Source organism: Magnolia sinica, chromosome 10 (assembly GCF_029962835.1).
Source record: "Magnolia sinica isolate HGM2019 chromosome 10, MsV1, whole genome shotgun sequence".
Classification (NCBI taxonomy): domain Eukaryota; kingdom Viridiplantae; phylum Streptophyta; class Magnoliopsida; order Magnoliales; family Magnoliaceae; genus Magnolia; species Magnolia sinica.
In genome coordinates this window covers 75,465,298-75,482,525 of record NC_080582.1, presented here as the reverse complement: position 1 = coordinate 75,482,525, position 17,228 = coordinate 75,465,298, and the positions used below count along the sequence as shown (strand labels likewise).

At 39.3% G+C, this 17,228-nt stretch overlaps 1 non-coding gene across 1 annotated transcript; it reads right to left on the bottom strand.

The window, feature by feature from the left end:
* Window positions 1-13,919: 13,919 nt before the first annotated feature.
* Window positions 13,920-14,026, bottom strand: LOC131217754 (small nucleolar RNA R71). The gene has a single exon (XR_009157345.1). It is a non-coding gene; the product is annotated as a small nucleolar RNA R71 (small nucleolar RNA).
* Between the last annotated feature and the right edge of the window lie 3,202 nt (window positions 14,027-17,228).

Sequence of the window (17,228 nt, the reverse complement as noted above, 5' to 3'; positions counted from 1 at the left end):
CTAAGATCGGAACCTGGTAAATGGGTGCCGGGAGCCGAGAATGGGGTTCTACAAAGGCTGTCGGCGCCGGATTCGGCGATCGGGAATTTTGTGAGTACGAGTCTAGAGGTACTCGACTCATGTGCTCGACTCGGTACTCGACTCGTACCTATATATATAAGCCCGCCTAAAAAACAAAACCCTACCCCACCCGTCATTTTCAAGCAGCACCCAAACCCTTCTTTCTTCCCTCCCAGCGAGCGTTCGAAAAAACTCTCTCTCTCTCTCTCTCTCTCTCTCTCTCTCTCTCTCCCCTCTCTCTCCCAGTGCCCGTTCGGCTGTCCCTCTTCTTCCCTCTCTCTCTCTCTCACTCGCCCATGTCCCCTGTCCGGCGGTGCTAGACCCTGCCGCTCGTCCCTGCGGCCTGTCCGGTGACGGAGCTCGTCCCTGCCACTCGTCCGGTGCCGCAGCTCGTCCCTGCCAGGCTGCCACTCGTCCCGTCGTCCGTCATCGCCCTGCCCTGCACGCAGCTGCCGGTCGTCCCTCTTCTGCTCGCCCGGTAAGGTGTGGGGTTGATTTTTTTATTTTTTATTGCTAATATATGTTAGAAATTGTTAATATAGTTTGAGATTAACCTGATATTTGTGTTTTCTCTTGATATCATGGTGAATTGCTAAGTTCAGTTTCCATTTACACATGAAAGGTAAATATTCTATAGCTAGGATTTTTCAACCAAGTTATATTAGTTGGATTACTAAACCTGCAGTGTACAAAGTGAAAATCAATTAAACAAGCTATACAACCTTTGGGCTGAATCATCTTATTGTATACTGCCAACAGCCTAGGCACATCTTCTGGATGTAAAAATCGTGATATCCGTCCACAACCATCAATGAAGAACTACTTAAGGCTTATTTGGAAGCATGGAATCCAATGTATTTTTGGGGCCGGATATACTATTTTTTGGTCATTTAGAAATAAAGAATTGGAGAGATTTGTGATCCAAATCCTTCAAAAGGTCATGATTTCAAATGGGCTCGATTCGACACAAACCATAAGATCCACCACCATTCTATATGATTTCAAATCCACACTGACAAAAGAGCCATGACTCCTAATAGTAGATTAGGCCCTTGGGGATTTTTGTGCATGGATCATTAATTGTAAGTCCCACCATATTAACATTTTAGATCATCAAACCATGATTCCTAATGGTAGATTAGGCCCTTGAAATGCTTGTAAGTGATTGAAGATCATCCTACAAGGGTGAGTTAGAAATTGCATTTATGGAACACTGATCCTAAGAAACATTGTATGAACATGTCTAATTAATGAGATTTTTATTTATGTACCAACTTTATTTAGTTGTTCTAAATGGGCGGTTTGGGTCATCACATGTTGTCGGAAGAAAAGTAAGCATTTGGGTGAGCCTGACAGACCTAATGTCTACATCATTTGTCAGGTGGGGTGAGAGATTTCACATGGCTGTAGTAAATAAGTCCCATGTGACACTTACAAAGTAGCCAACTAACATGAACCCAATCAAAGGTGATGGGAGTTGAAGATCTAGATGGATCTTGATGGCTTCAGGCTAGCTAGCCATCAAAATTCCTAGCCTGCCCTCGGTCTCAAATTGGCCATGTGGGCCCAGGTCAAAATATTCAATTTGATCCTCTATGGTCAAAATATAGTTTTGGGATTAACCTGATATGTTAATATAGAAATTGTTTAATATATGTTAGAAATTGTTAATATAGAAATTGTTTAATCAAGGGTGAACATCTCACTCCCAATTGTTTACTTTAGTGTGGCCCACCTGAATTACAAGTCATCATTTTGTTTGTTTGTTTGTTTCTAAGCCTATCGTGGGTCTTCAATTAATATCATGGTGGGCCTATCAAAGTCAGAGTAGCTTTTGTTTATAAAGATCTTTAAATGTGATCCACTTAATAAGTGGATAGGGCTGAGTTTTTCACAAAGTGTTTCCCATCATGGGTTATTAAACTAATTATGTATTAAATATTCATATCTCTAATGCGTGATTACTATTAAATAAAATGAGATGGATTCATTTTTAGCCATCTATTAAGCTGGGTCTTAGGTTTTTTAAGGAATAAGAGGGCAATCACTATTTGTGTTTTCCCTTGATACCATGCCCTAAAATAGTTATGTTTTCCATGTTTCTTAATTTACTTTATAAATGACAGTTTACTTGTTACTTTGTTAGTGTTGAATGCTACCACTTTAAGATGCCTTTGGTTTTTCATTTGACATTTTGTTATTAGTTAGCTAGATGATAAATGTCAATTTCAGCATGCTCCTTTGTTTGCATAGATATGAATTATTTGTATTATTCTAGTTGTAGATTTGTAGTATAGGATAATTAGTTGCCCATTTGAGGATTTATATAACGCCAGACATATATTCAGTGTGTTCTTGGATGCATAGAAATTCTCAAATTGTCTCTTTTTGGACAGTTCAGGGTTAGATAGATTGTAATGTCTTCATTTATTCCAATTTAAATGCATATGCCTGTTCTGGTTTCGTCTTTTCTTTTTCTCTCTAGATATATTTCATGTATTTATTTCCATCGTCAAATGTCCACACTTTGTGTTGATGATTGACAAGGGAATCAAATACAAGATTAATATATTCTGGAGAGATAAAGGGAGATGCTGCCAAAATTTCGGCGTAACATTTAAATTGGAAAATGAAGCATTACAATCTATCTAACTTTGAATGGGTGACTGATTTAGATAGTTAAGTAATTATGCCCGTCTAGCGGTTTAGCCATCTAGGACCCTAGGTGTAGCCGTATAACATATCGAGAACTTTATTTTATAGATGACTAGTTAAGACGAAAGCCCAAATACCCCTGGAATGGGTGCATCGACCACATCTCCTCTAATAGTAGAGAGAGACACAGACACGTCAACCGCATGTAAAGGGAAGAAGAAGAGATCACAGTGTGGGATGATTTCGAAGATGTGATGGTTAACGGTGTACAAAAAATAAAGTGTAATTACTGCAAAGGGTTATTCAGCAACATTTCAGGAGGATTTACGACACATCTAATTAGACATTTGAAAATATGTCCTAAGAAAGCAAGACTCTCTCCTCCCGGCCAACAGACGTTGTCATTTACGAAGTCAGAAGGGGATGACTCCCAAGGCGTAGTGTCCACTCATAAGTTTGACAAGGAGAAGCTGAATGAGTGGTTTGTTAGATTAGTGCTTTTGGAAGAAAACCTTTCAGAATGATTAAAAGTAAAATGTTTAGGGCTTTCTTTCAATTCCTTAACCCTCGGGCCAAGAATGTCTCCCGCGTCACAGTACAGAGAGAAAGCATAAAGATGTACGCAAATGAGAAGATGAAATTGAAAGAAGTTTTGGCTTCAATGACCAGAATAGCTTTGACTTCTGATTTATGGACGACGTCCAATCAAAGAAAATGATACATTTCATTAACCGCTCACTATGTTGATAAAGATTGGAAACTATGTAAGAGAATTTTGAACTTCAAACACCTTCCTCCTCCACATACTGGTTTAGTTATTTCAAATTGCATCTACAGTTGTTTAGAAGGCTAGGGCATTGAGAAGCAAATTTTAGCAATAACTTTAGACAATGCTTCAGTAAATGACAGTGTCATTTCATGCTTACGTAACCAGTTCAGGGCTATAGGAAATTTATTTTTTGAAGGAAAAATATTCCAGGTCAGATGTTGTGCCCATATTGTAAATTTGATTGTACAAGAAGGGCTGAAAGCAATTGACAATACTATAGAGAGCATAAGAGAAAGTGTAAAATATACAAGGGGGTCACCATCGAAACTGAGTGTATGGAATGACATCATCCAATGTTTGAATGTGTCATCTAAAAAAATGTTGAAGTTGGATATCTGTACACGTTGGAACTCGACCTATGAAATGTTAAATGCGGCAATGGAATTATAGCTTGCATTTCCTGAATACGCGGCACGTGACAGAACGTATTCTTAGTTGCTGAGCACAGATGATTAGGCCAAAGCACAACAAGTTCACACATTTCTCAAAGTTTTCTACAATTGCACGAAGATTTTTTCTAGGAATCAGTATCCAACTGCGAATATATTTCTTTCGTCTCTTTGGAAGATTAAGGATGCTCTACAGAAAAATACCAGTGCGGGTCCAGATTTCATACGACAGATAACAATTGATATGAAGACGAAGTTCGATAAATACTGGGACGAATGTCATCTGTTGATGTCCTTTGCAGTTGTTCTTGATCCTCATTGTAATATGGAATTGGTTAGCTTTATTTTCATGAAGCTTTATCTTACTGAAAGAGCGGCAGCAGAGACGTCTAAGGTTCGTCAAGCCCTTGAAGATTTGTATAAATCGTATGTTAATACTTTACCTACAGTGAGTGTTGAAAAAAGTAGAGATGCGGATATTTCTGTACCTGGTAATTCGGATGTGCTAAATGAATACATATCATACTTGGCACAAGTACGAATGAGAGTTGATACTAAAGAATCAGAGTTAGAAATGTACCTCAAGGAGCCAATCGTAGTGTGATCTGAATTTGAAGTGTTGGAATGGTGGAAGATGAGGGTTAGTGAATCAAAATACCCTACATTATCTGTGATGGCATTGGACATATTATTAATACCAATTTCAACAGTGGCATCAGAATCCGCATTCAGCATAGAGAGTAGGGTTGTGAGTAAGTATCGAAGCTCACTTTTGCCAAATACAGTTGAAGTGTTGATTTGTACGCAAGATTGGTTACGTCCAATATGGGGAGGAGATATGAATGATGATAATGATGAAGAAGAGGAAATTGAGATTCGTGACGAGTCTCTACCTATAGATCAGTAATTATTTTCAGTTTTTCAATTTTTTTGGTTGAATGTTGAATGATCTGTAATATTATTTCACTGCAACTGCAAACACGAAAGTGTTGGTCCTTTTGGAATGTGGTTTGGAAAACTTTTAATCTTTGATATTTATTTACATATGCCTGTTCATTTGCTTTTATTTTTGACTTTTGATACATTTATATTGCTTTCTTTTGTTCCTATATCACGTTCAATTTATTTATCAATATTCTGATTTTTTTATTAAAATTTGAATGTAGATATGTCGTCATCTGAGCCATCGACAAACATTTGGGACTATGCTTCCCTAGTTGAATCACCACCAAGGTTTGGAAAAATAAAGATTAAATATGGTTTGTGTGGCGCAAAGTTTGTAAACAAGACTAATCGCTTTCGCTTACATTTGTCATGTCAAGGTGCTGATGCAAAACCATGCCCCAATGTCCCTAAGGATGTCCAAATTCTTTTTCAAGCTCTGTTAGATTCAAATAGAAAACCTTCCACTCCATCCAAACCTTCTACTTCTTGATCTAGTACACGAATAACATCTACAGAAGATGCAGAGGAGGAAGTCAGATTAAAAGCTTTGGAGGAAGAACAATTCCAACTCGCCTTAAAACGCAGTATGGAAGATGTTTCTAGACTTCAGTGATATTCGAGTTCAAGACAACATGATGTTGAAGCAGGGTCGAGTTACTAGAGTACGATAAACAAGAAGAAGAAAAAGAGTAACAAATTCAAATTCCTGACTCGTCTCGGTGAATTTTATAGGGCATTGGGTACTACATACAATTCTTCACATAAAGTAAGTTTGAAAAATCTAGTTCAAAGTGTAGAAGAGCACGAAGGAAAAATCTCTTTGCCTTCTGACTTAGAGGAAGTGAACCAATTTGTATATGAAAAAATAGATAGCAGTTCCGATGGATCAGATGACAATACAGGAAGACACTCCTCTTATGGAGGTTATTAGTTATAAATTGTCATTTTGAAATAAACAATGTAATGTAAATATGTTAATGTAATTATCGAAGTTTTTTAATCATAAATTATGTGCATTTTATATATTTTATTGTTTAGTTTAACTTCAAATTCCAATTGACTCGAACTCGCCTCGAAAACTCGCACTCTACTCGACTCGATTTCTGCTCGTACTCGAACTCGCCTCGAAAACTCGGACTCGACTCGACTCGTTTACTACTCGTACTCGGCTCGTACTCGGGCGAGTAGAGTACAAGCAGGGAGTCCATGCTCGTTGGCCGAGTAGAGCCGAGTACGAGCAGCACTCGGGCGTTAAGAGCCGAGTACGAGTAGGGCGATACTCGACTCGTGTATAGCTCTAATAAGTATACCAACACATAGTCATATCTTATTTGTTAGAGCTAGTGTGAAAGATCAAGTGTAAAATTCGGATGATCCCAGCCATCTGACTAATGGCCTTACAAAGAGATGGCAATAAGCTTAAATAATTATAAATGGTTAATATTAAACAAGGGAAGTGAACAAAATTGACGTATAAGGTTGTCTAACCAAAATTGTGGCTCGCCCATACATAGCCGAAGTGGGCTATAACAGGGATAAACCACAAGCCAGAGTCAGATTAGGTCACGCCTACACCTATGGTAGCCTGCTTGATGGGTATGCATTTAGCTTTCAGTGCCGTTAATCCAACGGTTAGGATCATGGGATCAATGTAATTTTTGGTCGTAGATCTTGGATCTTCCCTTTTAATTAAGTTTGATAAATGTACCGCGTGCTACCCTGTAATCATTGTCAGCGTCGATGACCAGTTAGCCAGTTGCTGGACAATCAAGTGGGGACACCAATTGCTTGGTGACCCGGCTCTGTGGGCCCCACCGTGATGTATGTGTTTTATCCACACCATTCATCTGTTTCGCCAGTTCATTTTAAAGCATGACCTAAAAAAATGAGACGGATCCAAAGATCAAGTGGACCACACCATGGGAAACAGTGGCGATTGAATGTCTAGCAACCAAAACTTCTCAGGGCTATAAAAGTTTTGAATTAATTTGATATTTGTGTTTACTTTTCATCCATGTCCATTGTGAATTTATAAAAAACATCACCGTGGGTTATAGGAAGGTTTCAACTGTTGTTTCCTATGGTGGGTCCACATGTAGAACGTGTCACAGATACATTCCTAGCATGGTTGGGCCGAAAGAAGGTGGACCGTAGATTGACTATAACTTTTGATCCGGATATCGTTACAAGGCGCACTACCTCTCAATCTTTACTAAAATGGGCCATCTGAGGTGAACCGACCCACAAAGTGGGTCGCATCTGTCTGTTTCATTAGAAAACACGCACTTTCAACTCAAAAATGAAATTTTAAGAAAAATATTATTTTTAGTAATTTTGAATTTTTTAATATTTTTCTATTTTTAGAGTTTTAGATTTTCTTCCTTTTTAGAAATAACTTGTAATTATGCTAGGACTCTTTTTGCAAAAGTTTGTTTAGAATTTTTATTTTTAGAAATTAGACTTTAAAAGGGTTTTATTAGAATTAGGATTTTTATTAGAGTTAGAATTTTGCTATTTTTGGTAATTACGAATTTTGGTTTATTTTTTCTTTATTAATGGTGTAAGGAGACACATTAGATTTTATTCATCAATTAATCAATTTCGAATTTTATAGAATTTATTTTCTATTTTGCTTGCTTTTTTTTTTCTCGTGGATTCGAGAAGCCTCTGTGAGGAGTCCAGAGAAGTTCCGTGGATTCAGAACAATTATTCTCTTAAAAGAGACAGTGCTTGACCTCATCACGTTCATTCCTACGTTAATTGATATCAAAGTGAGGAATCCCCTCAGGCCGATGGCAAACAACGAAGGTATGAATCAAAATCCTGTGGATGGTGATCCAGAGATTCTTTATCTTTTAGAAAGAATAGAAGTTTTCCACTAAGAGAGTCAGTTGGCCATACAAGAGCTGCATGCAACCCTTAACCGTATCGCGGATGCGCTGATTCCGTCCCGAGCTCAAAGTGATGCTCAACCGCCCGTGGTCGCTATACGACACGACCTCGATTTCTGTAGAGTACCATCAGATGATGGTAAATCGCAGGCCACCACTTTGATTGTGAGGAAGCCATTATCCATGCTAAAGGTAGAACAACGAGACAAGATCTTTTGAACGAGGTGCACTGTCAGCCAAAAAGTCTTTAATGTGATCATCGATGTCAGGAGCAGTGAAAATTTCAAGTTAAAAATAATGATAGAAAAGCTGCAACTGAAAACAGAAAAGCATCCATCTCTGTATATGATTGGATGGATCAAGGAGGTCAACAAAACAGAGGTAACCAAACAATGCACTGCCTCGTTTTTAATTGGTAAAAATTATAAGGATCAAGTACTTTGTGATGTAGCCGACATGAAAGTTTGTCATATGTTACTTGATTGACTATAGCAAAATAATATTGATGCTATTGTTATGCATAAAGGTCAGGATAACGTATTTAAATTTATTAAAGATAGTAAAAAGATTGTCCTCGTCTCTACGAGAATGGAAAACCAACCCAAAACTTTTAAAGTTGGGGAACAGTCTCTCATAACTGAACATGCTTTTGTTAAACAATCTGAGGAAATAAGAGATATATACGCACTAGTTGAAAAGAAAGAATATATAGAGTTTGTGACCAACCCAGGAGATTTGAAACCAGTATTGCAGGAGTTCAAGGCGATTGTGCTTGATGAACTCCCTAATAAATTGTCTCTCATACGAGATATACAAGACCACATTAATCCCATCTCAGGGGAAAGTTTGCCTAATTGCCCATGTTATCAGAAAGAATGTGAGATCTTGAAGGTAGAAGTGAAAGAACTGATCGATACTAGTCAAGTCAAGAAAAACATAAGGACATTTATTGTGTTAGCTAAAGAGTCTCATGCCAAGTACAAGAAAATGGCCAATAAACAGCAGCGTTAGAATTTATCTCAGAATCATGACCCAAGTCTCTTGAGTAACTCGAGGACGAGTTTTTTCCAATTGGAGGGTCTGATGTATAACATGAAACAGGTATGTTTCTAGCATGGTTGGGTTAAAAGAAGGTGGACCGTAAATTGATCGTAACTTTTTATTTGGGTATCATTACGGGGTGCACGACCTATCAATCTTTACTGAAACGGGTCATTTAAGGTGAACTAACCCACAAAGTGGGTCGTATTTGTCCGTTTCATTAGAAAACGCGCACTTTCAGTTTAAAATGAATTTTTAGGAAAATTTTACCATTTTTAGCAATTTCAATTTTTTTAAAAATATTTTTCTATTTTTAGAGTTTTAGATTTTCTTCCTTTTTAGAAATAACTTGAAATTATGCTAGGACTCTTCTAGCAAAAGTTTGTTTAAAATTTTTATTTTTAGAAATTAGGCTTTAGAAGAATTTTGATTTTTATTAGAGTTAGAATTTTGCTATTTTTGGTAATTACGAATTTTGATTTATTTTTTCTATATTAATGGTGCAAGGAAACACATTAGATTTTATTCATCAATTAATCAATTTTGAATTTTATAGAATTTATTTTCTATTTTGGTTTATTTATCCTTTAGAGGGAGACGGTGCTCAACCTCATCACGTTCATCCCTGTGTCAGAGTCCTACCACATGGAGGACCATGAACGTCCGCAACACCTTCATAAAGCTTAGACCATCTAGATCTGTGGGGTCCACCATGTTATATATGTAAAATAATTCCACACCCATATGGTTGGTCACACTAATGGAAAGAATGTAAAATTGCTCCAAAAACCATACTTAAAAAACTTGGAAAAACTAGACTTGAACTCCTGCAATAATACTTATAAATAGGTCCTTCAAGTGGTCTTGTTTTATGAAAAATGGGTCCCACTCATTCAATTCAATCTTTAAGGGACATTTGGATGCAAGTAAAGTTGTATTGACACATGCTATCTTGAATAAGCTATTTAAGTAATCTTCTTTTAGATTAACTGTCATGTTTCCCTTTGTAAAATACTTAAAACAGAGAGTGATGAAATATGTGGGGAGCTTAAGATGATTCTTGATACATGTAGCATTTATGATGCAAGTATGTCATGTGGTGCGAACATGGATTAAGTTCTACCATTCTACCACTGCCCATCTCTAGCTTGAACAGGCAGGAGCTCCAAGTGGTCACCATGATGTATGAGTTTTATCCACACCGTCTATCTATTTCGCCGTTGCATGTTATGGAATAGGACCAGAAGTTAGGCAGATTTAAGGCTCAAGAGACCACACTATAGAAGCAGCGGTGATAACGATGCTCACCATTGAAACTTTTCTAAAGCCCACAATGATGTTTATTTGCCCTCCAACATATTCACAAAATTATATAGATAAGGATGAAATGAAAACACAAATATTAGCATGTGATGTTTATTTGTCATCTAACTTATTCATAAAGTTACATAGACCTGAATGAAGGGAAAACACAAGTATCAGCTCGATCTAAAACTTCCGTGGCCCCCCACGAAGTTTTCAGTGGTAAGAGTTTAATCTCCATTGTGTGGTCCACCTGTGTCTTGGATCTGTCTCACTTTTAAGCCTACATCCTAAAATGATATCGGAAAAATGGATGAACGGTATGGATAAAACTCATACATCATGGTGGCCACTCAGAGCCCCTGCTCGACAAGCGAGGGTAGAATGTTGAGGGTCAAATATTGCATATCAGACCCATTTATTGCATGAGTTTACAAGCATGACACCGTTTAATAGCCTAATTTAATTGAATTTGTGATGCAGGGCGTCTTCATGAGCTTGGATTGGGAAAGGACACTAAAAAGCATGGATTTACCGATCTGATGACACTAAAGCAGTGGACGGACTCCAGAAGACCAAGAGCGACGAAATTATACATCAGGGACCCAAGAAAATCAAAGAATTGAAGCTCAAGTGGCCTGAAAAGTGTCCAGAATGCAAGATCATAGGGTTCCCACCATCTGATCAGTTCAAAACTCCATACGTGTCCTGAAGACCATAAATGAACCGTACACGTGAAATTTCAGCTCCTGGATCACTGTGAAAGTGGCCCAACGGACAGATCAGCCCACAAATTACTGATCTGGGGCCCGTCTGATATCTGGATATACTCCAATTTTGGTCTCAACCCCTTAAACTGCGTGTTAAAACAGATGGATGGAGCAGATTTCTTACAAACATCACCATGGGACCCATGCATGCAGTGCACGTGCAAGGTGCACAAGTGCACCGGACGAGCATTAATAATAAGAAAGTCGGTCAGCAGGCGCTGACCGACTCAAAACGCAAAATTCTTTATTTTTACGCAGCAACGCAACGCTGCCGACCGTCGGTTCCGCTTGTGGGCCCCACACATCATGCATAACACCAATCAGAACGGTCCATTGTGTCCCACGGGTGCCTATAAGCCTCACCTAGGTGTCCTTTTGGGCCCATGAACGTAATAACAGGAAGATTACCGTCCAAACGGAAGATGGACGGCGGAGTAGAAAGCATTGTGGGCCGCATGGAATTTAGTCCAAAAGTAGTGCTTCCCACCTGATTTTTCGAGTAGAACACAGTGGACGGATCGGATTTTCCAAAGAGGAAGCCAGGTGGGCCCCACAAAGTCACAGCGAAAGCCTTTCGCAGGCTCTGTTTTAGCGCCGGACGTCGTCCGACTTTTGCGGCGTGTTGTGCGATCATGGCGGTGATCGGACGGACGATCTGAACCGTTCATCATGAAGGTCTGCCCGAAATCTTCCAAAGGACGTTGTCCTTTTGGAAGGAAAGCAAAGAAGAAGAAGCAGCGAGTGAACGAGCAGAGAGAGGGGAGCCGGTTTAGTTTGGAACGTGGGAAGGTGAGAAGTCAGGGGCTGCTGCTGCTGTGCACGGTCAGAGAGCTAGGGAGAGAGAAAGAGGAGCAGAAGTCTGTGCTCGGTTTGGTTGCTGCACGTCAGAGAAAGAGAAATAGACACAGAGTTTGGTGGCTTGGGTTTGGGCTGGAACGTGAGCAGAAGCTGGACAAGCCTCGGTTCTGGTTTTTTTTCTTCTTTCCTTGATATTTCTATTATTTAGCCCATATCATGTGTGGCTAAACCTCTTAGCTAGGGCTAAGAGGTGAAGCTTGTAGTGAGATGGGAGACTCTAATTGCTGGGTTAACTATTTAATCATGAATTGAACTTGATTATGGTTTAATTATTAAGGGAATGTTTGTAGTTTTTAATGGTCTATTGTGACTGAAATTACAATGGGTCTGTGATAGCTTGAGCATGTTCCTTTTCTCCTTTTCATGTTTATGAAGTCAGGAAGCCCTATTGTTCACCATCGTCTCATGGGCATGGTCGGATGACGGTACTCTGCCTAACTTTCATGGCATGTTGATTGATTGGTAATTAGATTAATTCTGTTGTTTGCTTTGTCTCCTGGGCAAGGTTTGGTGATGGAATCCATTCTAATTCATACACCTTTCACCTCTTGAAAACCAGATCAAGTAAGTTCAGTTTGATCTCCATGATTCCTGATGCAGGCAAAAGATCTCCCTGATCTCTATAAGTGGATCCTCTGAATCCCTAGTTTTCCTTCCTTTGAATTACTTCAAGTTTTAGATAATTATTCCACAATTATTTCTTAAATTCTATTTTGTTTAGATCGCATCTCAGTCTAGTTCTAGTTCTACTTGGTTTCAGATAACGTACAGGTATCAGTCCCTGTGGATTCGACCTCGGTCTTACCGAGTTTATTACTACATCACAACCCTGCACTTGGGGTGTGAACAAGTTTTTGGCGCCGTTGCCGGGGACTGACGGTTACGTTTTTCTGAAATTAATTAGTTTTAGAATTAGGTTAGGATTAGGATTTTACTTACTTTAGGATAGAAGTTTTTATTTTATTTTATTCTATTTTTAGAACTTAACCTGTTTTCCTGTTTTGTAGGATCCTGACATAAGTTCTAAATTGGTAATTCCTTCCTAATCTCTCTCTCTTTCTACCTTTTAGAATTAGGGTTTAAATTTTAAAATTTTTAATTCTAGTCTTCTTTTTTCTATTTTTAGGAAGCAGTTTATTTTAGAAACTAGGGTAGTTATTTCCCTTTCTAGAAAAATCCTCTAATTTTCGAAACTTTTCTCTTTTGTTTTTCACTTTCTATTTTTAACTCTTTTTAAAATCTAATTTGTTTCCTCATCTATTTTTAGGATTCTTGTTTAGAAACTAACCTTCTTATTTTGTAGGCCTTTAAGATAGAAATCTCTAATTTGGTAAGCTCTTTCCCTACTTCCTATCTTTCAGTTCTCTTTTAATAATCTACTTTCTAGTTAGATCTTTCCTAATTTACTTTAGAAATTTCTACTTTCTTTTAAGAATACCTTCTTTTAGAAATTAATTTACTGTTATTTTTCTTCTCTTTTTAGGAATCAACTTATTTTTGTTTTATTTTGCAGGTCCTTAACTTAGGAGCTTCGAATTTGGTAATTTCTTTCCAACTCTCTCTTTCTTTCTAGATTTTCTTTTCCTTTCTTAAGATTAGGTTTTTAATCGAGGTGCGAGTGTTTTCATGCCCAAGTGGGCCCGTGACAACACTCGACGTCTCTCTTGAAGGAGGATTGGTTGAGGGGTTGACTATCCATCGCAGACTAGACACCACTCGAAATCCCCGGAGTTAATTGAAGTTATGGTGAAGACCAACCTCCTCTACTCCCACCCGGGGTGGAGGATACCCAAGATGAGAATGAGGTGCAACAGGCACCCCGCCTCGTACTTTACGAGATTTTCTACAACCGGCGGGAGTGAGTATGCCCTCATGCATGATTTTTCCTGAAAACACAGGACAAATGGACATCAAGCCAAGAGTTATCCAACTCCTTCCCAAATTCCATGGACTTGAATCTGAAAGTCCATATTTACATTTGAAAGAGTTCGATGAGATAATAGCTACATTATGTTTTCCTAATGTATCTGAGGATACAATTAGGCTGAAACTCTTTCCTTTTTCCTTAAAAGAGAAAGCTAAGACGTGGTTACATTCACTACGTCCTAGATCCATTGGCACATGGAACGACATGCAGAGGGAATTCATAAAAAAATTCTTCCCACATCATAAAACGATTACCCTCAGAAAAGCAATCACGAACTTTGCCCAAAAGGAAGATGAAACATTCTTCCAATGTTGGGAAAGGTTCAAAGATTTGGTCAGTTCATGCCCACAACACAGATTTGAAACGTGGCGCATTACAAATTTTTTCTACGATGGACTGACATCTTCCATGCGCCAAATGGTCGAGACAATGTGTAATGGAGAGTTCATTAATAAAGATGTCGACGAGGTATGGGACTACCTCGATAGTTTGGTGAAAAACACAATCTTGGGACTATTACCCAAAGTCGAACACCACGTCTAGGCCGACTCAATTAAAGGAGAAAGGTGGATTATATCTCTTGAAAGAAGAGGATGATCTCAAGTGTAAAGTGACTACGCTCATAAGGAAAGTTGAGGCCATGGAAGGAAAGAAGGATAAGGTCAATGAAATTGTTTGCGGCATCTGTGATTGTAACATTCACACAACTAAAAACTGTCCTACAATACCTGCCTTTCGAGGAGTGTTGAATGAACAAGCCAATGCCATAAACAACTATCAAAGACCTTTTACTGGACCAAACCCCAATACATACAATCTTGGCTGGAAAAATCATCCAAACTTTAGTTGGAGGAATGGACAAATGACTACTCCTTCAGGTTTCTTCAATCAAAATCCAAATCAAGTGAAACCTCAAGAGGAACCGGTTCAAAATTCCATACAAGAGCTGGCTCAGGCAATGCGGGGAATTACAGATTTTATGCAAAAGATAGATTCTCGTATGACGGTTATAGAAAAGGGGATGCTTCCTGCACAACCTCTCCCCAATCCTAAACCGCAGTACGAGATTAATGATCCCAGCTCTTCAAATCAGATGGGGCACGCTAAATCCATCACCACTCTTAGAAGTGGAAAGATCATTGATAAAACTCTTCCGGTTAGGCCAGAAAAGCCTCAAGAACCAGGAGAGGACAACAATGATGGATCCGGTGATGCCCCACAAAAAGTAGAACCGGAACTTCTAGAGAAGCCAGTTGCTCCATTCCCCCAACGGTTGGTTTCACCAAAACCTCTCTCTAACTCTCAGGATATCCTAGAGGTGTTGAACAGTGAAAGTCAACATTCCTCGACTTGATGTCGTTAAACAGATACCTTCATATGCCAAATTCCTAAAAGACTTATGCACGACCAAGCGACGGAAAATTATTCAAAAGAAAATCTTCTTGACCGAGAAAGTGAGTGCCATCCTGAAGCAAGACGTGCCACAGAAATTCAAGGATTCCGGTAGCCCAACCATATCATGTGTAATCGGGAACCATCGAATTGATCACGCACTTCTTGACTTAGGAACGAGCGTCAATTTGATTCCCTACTCGGTATACAAACAGTTAGGTTTGGGTGAATTAAAACCCACCCTAACCACACTACAACTTGCTGATTGCTCTGTTCGTGTACCAAGAGGGATAATTGAGGATGTGTTGGTCCAAGTTGATAGATTTTACTACCCTGTAGACTTTATCATCCTGGACACCGAACCCATCAATAACATGAGCACTCAGATTCCCGTCATTCTTGGTCGCCCATTCCTCGCCACGTCAAATGCAATTATCAATTGTGGGAATGGTATCATGACTATGTCTTTTGGAAATTTGACATTGGAGTCAAACATTTTTTTAAATAACGGCAGAAACTTGGAGGATGATGACGATTTCCACGACATTAACATGATTGACTCTTTCGTGGAAGATACGACACCTCTAACCTTATCCTCCAACCATCTAGAGACGTGCCTGGCCCACTCCCATGATTTCGATGATGACATGATTAGGGAGACATGTGCCTTGCTTGATACTGCAACGGTACTTGAAGTTAACCGGTGGAGGCCACAATTTGAAGAATTACCAAAAACCGATCTAGTGCCTCTACCGTCTAACCTCAAACCGCCGAAGCTTGACCTAAAACCTTTGCCCTATGATTTGAAATATGCATATTTGGGTCAAGATGAGACATACCCGATGGTGATCTCTGCCCACCTGGAGAAAGAACAGGAGAGTATGCTTATATCTACTCTCATTGAGCATAAAGGAGCCCTAGGATGGACGATAGCGGACCTCAAAGGAATCGATCCCTCGATTTGTACTCATCACATATACCTTGAGGATAATGCAAAAACCGCTCGGCAACCACAACGTAGACTAAATCCCAACATGAAGGAAGTGGTTAAGGCCAAGTTCTTAAACTATTGGATGTGGGTATTATATACCCTATATCGATAGTCGATGGGTGAGTCCAACTCAAGTGGTTCCTAAGAAGTCCTGGAATCACCATCGTAGCCAATGCTAATAATGAACTCGTGCCAACCAGAGTCACTCTTGGTTGGAGAATGTGCATTGACTACGGGAAGTTGAATACCGTCACAGAGGAAAGACCACTTCCCTTTACCATTCATTGATCGAGATCCTGGAAAGGTTAGTGGTCATTCCTATTCTGATTTCCTTGACGGGTATTCGCTACAGACCGAGATAGAGATAGCCCACGAAGACCAGGAAAAGACCACATTTACATGTCCCTACGGCACCTTTGCCTATCGAAGGATGCCATTCGGACTATGTAATGCCCCTGCCACCTTTCGGCGATGTATGCTTAGTATTTTTTTCTGATATGGTAGGGCAATATCTAGAGGTCTTCATGGACGATTTCTCTGTTTACGGTCCATCTTTGAGCAAGTGCTTGGAAAGCTTAAATGTGTGTTGAAAAGATGTGAAGAAAAGAACTTGGTACTTAATTGGGAGAAGTGCCATTTCATGGTTCGGAAGGAAATTGTCCTTGGGCATATCATCTCGTTCAAAGGAATCGAGGTAGATAAGGAAAAAATCGATCTTATCTCTGACCTACCTCCACCCAAGAACATCAGAGATATGCGATCCTTCTTAGGACACGCAGGATTTTACAGACGATTCATAAAGGACTTTAGTCTCTTCTCTCGTCCTTTATGTAATCTTCTTCAAAAGGATGTTCCGTACGAGTGGACTGAGCAATGCCAGGAAGCTTTCACCAAGCTTAAAGGCACATTAACCACTGCACCTATCATGCAGCCACCCGACTGGAACCTTCCTTTTGAGCTTATGTGCGACGCTTCTGATTATGCTCTTGGGGCGGTCTTAGGCCAGAGAAAAGACAAGAAGCCCTACGTCATTCACTACGCAAGTAGGACTCTAAATCCTGCCCAAGTGAACTACTCGACTACGGAAAAGGAACTCTTAGCCGTAGTGTTCGCCTTGGACAAATTTAGGTCCTACCTGATCGGATCCAAGATCATTATATATACAGATCATGCGGCAC